A 9,352-nucleotide genomic window follows, 5' to 3' on the forward strand; every position below is an offset into this window, starting at 1 on the left:
TCAGCAGTGACCTGCCCAAAGCTGCTTCAGTATCACACAAGAGCACACCTGAGCAATTGACGGTTGTTGGTGCGCCATCATGTGGTAAAAATTGTCAAGTTATTTCTCTGTAATATTCTTGTCTAATTGAAGTGACAATGGTTACCCACAAATATCTTTCTGGTATTATCTGAAAGGGTGAAGAGTAGACTTAACCTACTGAAGCCCAATTCATACTCTGTATGTGATGCACTTGTAGATCTGTTATTTTCCACTTTTGACACTGTTCTGCAGCCTGCAGGGGTGAACATGAAATGTGTCTTCGGTCGGTGTCTCCACGTCTGCTGGACAACCTCGGAAATGGACCAAGACTCTTCCAACTCCAAGTATGTATGCGCTGCCTCAGATGAAGTACTTGGAGAGAAGTCATTCTGAAGTAATTCTCAATTCACACAGCAAAGTATTATAGTAATACGGTATTCCACAATCTGAAGTAGATAGTGGAATAATGCACATTTGAGAATAATTTAAAAACGATGCATTTCACTTGTCAGGCCTACTTTGCTAAGGGGGGTATGTGGGATTCTAATAATCTGAATGAGGGAAAAAGCTGGTAACCATTAAATTGCATGGGAGCTATACTCTGACCGTGAACATGAATATAAAGAATTATAAAGCTGACTACTTGCCACCTGGTGGAAGTGGTGTCATTCCATGTAACCTTTTCAGTTACATAAGTTTGAACAATTGAACAACCATTATACAATTTAAACAAATTATTTCTCTTAGTTGATATTCATTAATCTAAACAGGTGTCCTTGCTTAACACCTGGGGGCAACATCCAAAAGGGCAATAGGCCTACAGTCTTCAAATCAAAGTAATGCGAAACAGCGAATTGAGACAAAAATAATGTTATTATTGACAGATACTGGATAGAAAGAAGACACTCTGAACACTGTGAATGCAGGTTATTGACAATCCCTATTCTAAGCATGCTTCAGGCGAGCTCCCTACGGTAGCCCCGGCCCTCCCTTGAGACCGGCCCACACCTGCTGTAAACAGACAGAGAGGTCTCCATTAGACCTGTGATTTTCTGCCATACTTTTTATTTCTGTTTTATCTATTAGTTTGGTCATTAAGGTCCACAGAATGAGAGGCCTGCTCAGCTGGAAACATCGCGAAAAAAAGTTATGGCCATTTGTATATTCACTGTCCCATTGACTCCACTAGAAATATTTTAAAAAGACAAAAAGTCTGCTTTAATTAGCATGTGAGGGGTCGAACTAGGGGTTCTTCATGATTCTGAATCCATTGCAAGCTAACTGTGAAAAGTGATGAGTCATCACTTATTTTCCACTTTTCACAGTTTTGGGCTGCCGAAAGTTAACCCAAGGGACGTTTTTCATACAAAGCAAATGCTTGCAATGGGTTCAGAATCATGAAGAACCCCTAGTTTGACCCCTCACATGCGACTTCTTTTATTTTTTAAATATTTCTAGTGGAGTCAATGGGACAGTGAATATACAAATGGCCATAATTTTTTTTCGCAATGTTTCCGGCAGAGCAGGCCTCTCATTCTGTGTACCTTAATGACCAAACTAATAGATAAAACAGAAATAAAAAGTACGGCAGAAAATCACAGGTCCTACCCTATTCCTTGAGCTTGTGAAACAGTGAAACTAAAAAGATGCTATTGGAAATTGCGGTGTGGTCGCCCTTACTAGTACATGAATGGCTATATGGAGATCTCCGTGTCAGATATGAAATGTTCATATCGTCCCATCCCTATAGGGGTGCCATGGCCTTAGCTACCTGTAGGTCATCAAGCACATCTCAGCACCTACATTGGAGCAATTGGAGGCAAACCTAAACCGGAATGTTTAGCTACATATTCTCACAACACCTCTCACAAACATAGCCACCACGTCGAACAAAAGTGAACATTTCCCACTGTCCACATTTTAAACATGCCACTCTTGTGTGTGTGTGTGTGTGTGTGTGTGTGTGTGTGTGTGTGTGTGTGTGTGTGTGTGTGTGTGTGTGTGTGTGTGTGTGTGTGTGTGTGTGTGTGTGTGTGCGCGCGCGTTTTTTTTTTTCCAAAACATTTTTTTCTCAAAAAACTTTTTTTTTCTCAAAAAACTTTAACTTTTTTTTTCTCAAAAAACTTTTTTTTCTCAAAAAAGTATTTTTTTCTCAAAAAAGTATTTTTTCTCAAAAAAAGAATTACCCATATTTGGCCATTACACACACCACACTGCCGCAACATGGCGGTGAAGGCCGCGCAGCGGCCCGAAGGGCCGCAAATTTCTAGTACAATACAACCAAGGTCATGGCATCCCTTACCCCCCTGTCTGTGATGTCTCAGTGGGTGTCAAATATGTGCATACTGGATGCGTTTTTAGTTTGGTGTGGTTTGATTATTAATTGTTTATTTCCTAATGGCAAATAAGGGACAATGTTTTTTGCAGGTCTTTCAGTCTGAGTGTATCAAAAAAGCACCTCGGTTAAGGTGTAGGCTAGACGACCACCCGGGTTAACATTCACCAGGTTAGCATTCACCAGCGTCGGCAGGTTAGGCTAGGGCTCCACCAAAAAGACGGCGTTGTTGACATTGACGTCGGCAGTGGAGCACCCTTCATTAATTAAAACGGGAGCGGTCCCAGCGTCGACGTTGCCGCAACGCTCGGCGCGCCCGGTGGAGCCGGGGGTTAGCCTTTTTGACTGAAAGACCTGCAAAAAACACTCTGCCGCCAAATAAAACAAATACAATTTAGAAAACAATAACATTAAAAAATGTCTTACTGTCGACTACATGTCCAATAGGGAAGCCATGATAAAATATGGCATCACTTTTTGTGTGTGGTCGTCACAAAAGCATCTTAAAGCCCACCTGGACCTGTCTCTCGGCCCACTACAGTGCCTCAGCACACTTTAATGGAGTAGTGTTTTTTTCCCCTTTCACCTCAATGTTGGCGGTCTATCAGACAAGTGTTGACGTGGCAGCATGATTCCAAGCACTTCACAGATGCAGACTTCCCTCTCAGTCTCACTCCCTCTGTCCTACTCTCCCTCTTTCCTCTGCCTCTCTGAGTTCTAGGCCAACATAGTCTGTGTGATGCTGAGCCAACTCCAACCAACACTCTCAGAATACCTCTTTGGCTTCCATGGTTGGGAGTTCAAGTTGTAAAAATCCAGAAAGGAGCACATGAAATATGTCTGTGTGTCAGACTGTGCTGCCAGACCAGACATGCTGCGACCGGAAACCTCCGGAGGTTTCTATAATTCACTGCCTGGTGGAAATGGCGCATGACCTCACAGTTAGTCTGACCAAATATTTGTGTGTTTGTGAATTACAGAATGACAGCGGGTTTGTGAAAGCCTTATAACTTGTGTTCTTTTTTTAATATTGTATCCCACTCCCTCTGCCAACCTGGGGATATACTGTAACTTGTGTTCCATTGCGTTTCGGGTTTTCTTTTATTCTTGCTGGGTTGTAAAATAACATGTGTGTGCAGACACTGAGGAATATTGTGATGTTTGTGTGTGTGCGTGCTTGTGTGTGCGCGTGCATATTTATTTTTGAGTTTTCATTTTAGGAGCAGGGTGGTCAGGTGGCGAGGAGTGGAGTCGGACCGGGTTGTTGCAGATTGGGAGCTTTTGTTTGCATGGATAAAGGTACAGTTTCATGACAGTATACACTTCACTGGTACAAGGTCAACTAAAAGGATACCTCAAAAAAGCTTTTGTGTTTGTTTTGTTTCAATTGGGGTCCTTTTTAACTCATGACAGACAAATAAAACACGGTACTATGCAGAAAAAGAAGAAGAAGAAAACAGTCAGTGAAACACAATGCAAAATAAATGGTATTTGGTAAGGATAGGCTTTGTTATCTTTTGTGAATGTGTGTTTGTATTTGCATAAGAAGTGTTTCTTTTTTTATTGAGTGTAGTGAAAATAGAGTTTTTAGTGTAGCGACATTTTCATAAAATACCCAAAAAGTGTTTCATTTTTTTTTTTTGCTTTTGCCTTTATTTGATAGGATAGTAGGCTGACAGGAAATGGGGAGAGAGATGGGGAATGACATGTGGCAAAGGCTGTCCGGATCGGGAATCGAACCGGCGACGCCAGCAGGCATCATAGCCTTGTATGTGGTATGCGCCTTGACCACTAGGCCAGCGGGCGCCCAAGTGTTTCATTTTACTCCCCAAGAAACAGTGTAGGGATGGGACGATATGAAAATGTCATATCACGATTATTGTGACCAAAGAAATAGCGATTTACGATCCCCAACATCCATTATCTACAATGCGTTGTGAGCTTGTAGATTGGCTATTTTTTGGCAAAGAGATTTGGTAGAGTGGAAAAAAAGACTGTATCGAGTACATAGCCTATAAGTAGGCTATGTTTTACCAATAGAGGGTTTAAATGGTACCGGATAATATGCAGCTCAGCAAATAAAAGGTGAATTGATCCCAGTGCATGACGTAGGACGAGATTATCGTGAGTGTTTTTTTATCACGATAAACGATAATATCGCTTATCGTCCCATCCCTAGTCAGGTGACCTGTCCAGCCAGGCCACATGTGGAATGTATTAACTGCAGTCACCTGTGGTTAACAGACCAGACAGGCCAGGCTGAAACACAATGCTTCTAGCTAAGGAAATGCAGCTGTCTGTACGGCCTAATCCTAATCCTATCACTTTCTGAAAGCACTGTTATGGTCATCTGTGTTACTGTTGTTGCTAAGGGAACGCCGCATCTGGCTGGTGGGAGGGCTTTGGCAGAGAAAGGTACTGTGATTGGACAAATGTCTAACATTGGTAGCTCTGCCAGGCAATTAGACACCATGGGCCCTATTTTTGTCCATGCCTTACCCCTTATCGCCATTTTCTACTATTTTGAAAAACATTTTTAAAGAGGTGGTGCCATAGTTTTGTACTTTTTCTGTTTTGTATGTGTTTATGGAGTTAACGCTACTCCAATAGACCACCGGTTGGGGATATAATGTGCAAATGTGCCATCCCTGTGTATTTTTGGTTTCTTCCTGAAACCTGAAAGCCTCTGAGTCAAAAGGCCCAGTCAAAAAACACAGATTTAATGACATAAAATCATCCCCTCCTCTTTTACCATTCACCCAACACTGTGGGTGTGGCTAACTTCAGCTGGGTCACCACCCACCTGACAACCAGGCATACTTAATGAACTGGTGGGCGTGGCCACAAAAAACATAATACTTTGAACTTACCTTACTTTTTTTTTGTTGAAAAAAAACCTTCCTCCTAGTCCTATGCCAACTTATAATTATAATAATTGCTGTCTTGTTAACAGTTAGGGTTACATGCACATCAGTTGTCGGGGTGCTGAGGGTTATGATAGCATCATGAAAAATAAGAATAGAACTAGGGATGGGATGGGACGATAGGAACATTTCATATCACGATTATTGTGACCAAAGAAATCGCTATTTACAATATTATACGATGTTATCGCGATAATCAAAATATCCCCAACATCCATTATCCTGCTGCGGAACATTTGCCCAAAAATAGCAGATCGGCAATTTTTTTGTAGAGAGTGAAAAAAAAGATTGTATCAAGTAAGTACATTATAAGTACGTTTTACCAATGGGGATTAAATGGTACCGATATGCAGCTCTGCAAATAAAAGGTGAATTGATCCCAGTTCTTGACAGAGGACGATTTCACGATAAATGAAATCTCCGCGATACGATTATTGTTTTTTATCACGATCAACGATAATATCGCTTACCGCCATCCCTAAATAGAACCTGCACATGCACTCACTCACAACGTTTATGCTCCAGTACTTTTATTGACAATGAACCTAGGCTCTTCGTCAGGGTAAACCTGATGAGCAGTTTTGATCAATATATTGAAACTAGAGAGAGAGAGAGACAGACACAGAGACGGAGACAGACAGAGAGAGATCGTAGGGGGGCATTTGTTAGACCCACTGTGGTCTACAAGCAAGTAAAACTGTGGCCACGACTACACATTGAGGTTAGACAACAGAGAGTTCCCATGCATATTTGTGGGACTTGCACACGTATGTTCTTCTCGTTATTCATTTATCAGAGTAGAGTACGTTTATTCTCCTCAAAACTTTGGCACGTAGCCCTGGCTGGGAATGTATGTATGTATGTAGGTGTCCCCCTACAGCCAATGAGGGACCAGCATTCCTGGTGATGCCACTGATGTCAGTATGTTTGGTATAGAACGTTATTGGTAATGTCTTCATCAACAGCCACCTCGTGGCGTGCTCTGCTTGCGCACAAGTAGGCCATGTGTGGCCTGCTTGAGCGTGAGGTGCAAGTTGGCACCTGCTTGTCTGCATTGTAGTTCCATTACCATTTTACTTCAGTAAAATGAAAGAGAGCATTGCCTAGGACCATGATCCTGTTATACCATTGTTTTTTGGCTTGGAGCGAGCCCACACTGTTTCGTAGGAAAAGTATTTCTAGTTGGATATAGATGCTTTTGTTTCGTTTCTTTCTTTCTTTTTCCTTTTTGAGCGGTGGTCACAACGCTCCTATACGTGGCCGTGTGTGTGGGTCTGTCTGTCTGTCTGTTTGTCTGTCTGTCTGTATGTCTCCGTGTCCGTAGCCTGGCCCTGCAGTAACCTTTTCTGACCACACATGTTAAGGGAGGGGCGCTGTTGCACACACACACACACACACACACACACACACACACACACACACACACACACACACACACACACACACCACCGCTCAGTTCACACGAGTGTGATTTTTTTACTGACAGAGAGACAGAGGCAGAGGTCAAGTTTGCAGAGCTTGAAAGAATGCAGTATGAGTCTTTGTGGTCTTGGGCTACCATCTAGTGGATACATTATGTAACTGCAGTTTGTATATACAGTATTTTCTGGACTATAAGGCGCACCTGACTATAAGGCGCACTGTCAATGAATGGTCTATTTTCAAACTGTTTTCATATATAAGGCGCATCTGACTATAAGGCGCACATAATAGACGCAATAGACGCTACCGTTGCGTTATGCATCCAACAGATGGAGCTGTGCTAAAGGGAATGTCAATGTCAATGAATGATCCATATATAAGGCGCACTGGACTATAAGGCGCACTGTAGTTTTTTGAGAAAATTAAAGGCTTTTAAGTGCGCCTTATAGTCCGGAAAATACGGGTAGGCTAAAACATATATTTTAGCACAAATACTAAAATGAATTGCAATGTTGTTGACTCCATTATATCTGCATTTCCCTTTCATCACTTCATGTACAAATGGCAGTTACAGAAATGTAACCATTAGATGGCAGTCTAAGATCCACAAATGAGTGTCTGCATTGTTTCATTCTCACATGCAAACGCAACTCAACCACTCTCAACTAAACTTGGATGAATGATGGATGGATGGATAAAATGGCTTCCATTTCAGTCTGCTAACTTTCCGGGACGAGAGAGGTTGTATTATCAGTGTATCAGTGTATGAATTCCACCAACGTTATAGGATAGACTCGCCTCACCTGAGTCTTGAACTATACCTGCTCCCAGGCAGGTATAGGTTTACTGAGGTTAGGATAGCCGGGACGCCCGGGAGGGAATTCGGCCCAAATCATCCAAATCGTGCACTTGCTGATAAGTTTTAGATTTTTGGTATGGTGTTGGTTATGGGCATAAGGTTTTCAAAAAGGCTCCGTCGAGGCGACTGCGCCGCTCACGGAAATAAACCACCGATCCGCAAGTTTGATGCAATTATTATTTCATTATTTCACGTTGGTGTTGACCATGGGGTGTGTGTTGTTTAGGTTTGTTGGGGTGCGTAGTGTTGCTCCGACACGCATTACTCCGACTTTGCGTTCGTCCCACTCTCCCCAATTCCACCCTATCACTAATCCTAACTGCACGCATAGCCAACCACGTAGTCGGACACCAGACTGACGTGAATCACTGGGTTTGTTGTCACATAACTGAGAATGAGATGCCTTGGCTTGCGTCGCCCTCTAGTGTTGATTGCACAGATTAACACCTTCAGCTGCTGAGTTATGTCCCGATAAGGACAGAATCGTAAGTCGTGGCCCCCATCCCTAGTCGCGGTACCTCCGAGACATCGTTTATTTTTTGGACAAGGGGGCCTGCCCCGCCGCAGGGGGAAGTGCGGGATGCGAAGTCAAAGAAAATGAGCATTCCTTTTTCAATCTGACTGGTTTCCCGATCACACTGCAACATAGAAACACAACACACACACACACACACACACACACACACACACACACACACACACACACACACATTTCCTTCTCACACTCCTTTCAAAAAAGGGAAAAGAAGACATTTCAATATGCATGGTTTCACCTTCTTCTCGTAGAATGTTTTCATTTTATTTTTGCACGGTTGCTTGTGCGCTTTGCTCACTCTTGTGCCGTTTCACTTAATCTGACGGGAACACCGCACTCATGTATAGTCTAGTTGCTCAACCTCTTGAAGAAGAAAGGTTAGTTTCATTTTCTCCGGCTTTGTCTCCCATCACTTTTGTCATAATCACGCCTTATAATTACCTGTTGACAAGGCAGAGAGGACAACGTGAAATTAGAGGTGGAAAACAGGCTAAACTGGGAACCTCACAGTGCGTGGAGTGGAGGGTCTCAACCCCTTGTCTCTTTCTAGTCAGCTGTCACCAGCTGCCTTCTCATGACAGCCCTATATAGCTCTCTCTCTCTCTCTCTCTCTCTCTCTCTCTCTCTCTCTCTCTCTCTCCCTCTCTCTTCTGTCTCTTTGTCTCTCTGTTCTCTGTCTCATAGTCTCTCTCACTGTCAATTCTCTCTGCCTCGTTTTCTCTCTCTTTGTCTCAGAGTTTCTATCTCTCTCTCTGTTTCTCTGTTTCTGTTTCTGTCTCTCTCTCTCGCTCTCTCTCTGTCTGTCTGTCTGTCTGTCTGTCTGTGTCTCTCTCTCTCTCTCTCTCTCTCTCTCTCTCTCTCTCTCTCTCTCTCTCTCTCTCTCTCTCTCTCTCTCTCTCTCTCTCCTCAGTGTCTCAGGGGAGTGGTCGTCCATCGCTAAGGCCTGAGCCGCATCTCCAGATCATTGGCTTTAGGGATGACTGGATGGAAGCTTGACAGCTTGTGCTGTGTGTGTGTGTGTGTGTGTGTGTGTGTGTGTGTGTGTGTGTGTGTGTGTGTGTGTGTGTGTGTGTGTGTGTGTGTGTGTGTGTGTGTGTGTGTGTGTGTGTGTGTGTGTGTGTGTGTGTGTGTGTGTGTGTGTGTGTGTGTGTGTGTGTGTGTGTGTGTGTGCGCGCACACGCGCGTGTAGAGAGAGGATGACAGGCCCTACTCTTCCCACAGCCTAATGAGTGCGAGCGGAGACAGTGATGACTGGA

This window comes from Nannobrachium achirus (assembly GCF_963921795.1).
Source record: "Nannobrachium achirus genome assembly, chromosome: 17".
NCBI classification, from domain to species: Eukaryota; Metazoa; Chordata; class Actinopteri; order Myctophiformes; family Myctophidae; genus Nannobrachium; species Nannobrachium achirus.